We start from the raw sequence: 994 nt of genomic DNA, 5'->3' as shown, positions 1-994 counted from the left end.
TACCTGCCGGCGCCCATCTTGGTGATGGCCGCCGGCAGAGAGAGGAGGGGACAGTCACCCGGCGGGGTGAGGTATGCCCCCGGGTCCCCTCCTCTCTCCTGAGCAACTGTCGGGCTCTCGGTCCATGACCGAGTGCCCGACTTTTCAGAGGGGGTGACACCTCAAAAAAGTCAGTTTGGTGTCACCCCTCGTCGCCGGCAGAGAGAGGAGGGGACAGTCACCCGGCGGGGTGAGGTATGCCCCCGGGTCCCCTCCTCTCTCCTGAGCAACTGTCGGGCTCTCGGTCCATGACCGAGTGCCCGACTTTTCAGAGGGGGTGACACCTCAAAAAAGTCAGTTTGGTGTCACCCCTCGAATGGTGTCACCCGGGTGCGGGCCGCGCCCCCTACGTGATGCCACTGCCCAACCCTAATCCATGGCTGGTCCCGGACTAGTCTGAGCACATGGCAATCCCCTCCAATATAAGTACCCTATCCCAGCATGCGCCACTGGTTGAGAGAGACCCAGTGATTGGCTGCTGTACTTTACATACACTCAAAGTGCCTCTCATTGGCTGTCCTACAATATAGCAGAGTCCCACTCCGCCCGGGGGGTACAGGCAATGCCAGACACCAGGAAATAACCAGATAATTGCCACTTTAATTGAGCCAGGCCGACTACACCAACCCCCGAAACGTTACTATCCCAGCACCCTCACGTCCGCCTGGGACCCATCCTCTAGGTAAAGACAGACCCGGGCCCATTGGTGAGGGCCCTCCAATATTCCCTGATAGGAGGAGAAACTACAAACATCATCATTCCTACAAGGACACAACAAAAGAACGGCGTTCCTGGGATGACATTAGGGAATCCTCTGTCATGTTCCTCTGCACCTGGACAGAGCGCGCTCTACTCACCGACATGTGGGGATTGGGGGTATAATAGAGGGACAGAGGGGGGATTGGGGTATAATAGAGGGACAGAGGGGGGATTGGGGGTATAATAAGGGACAGAG

The sequence above is a fragment of the Nanorana parkeri genome, unplaced genomic scaffold (assembly GCF_000935625.1).
Source record: "Nanorana parkeri isolate BGI_ZX_2015 unplaced genomic scaffold, ASM93562v1 scaffold3505, whole genome shotgun sequence".
In the NCBI taxonomy this organism is placed as follows: domain Eukaryota; kingdom Metazoa; phylum Chordata; class Amphibia; order Anura; family Dicroglossidae; genus Nanorana; species Nanorana parkeri.
Note: the sequence above shows the minus strand (reverse complement) of the source record.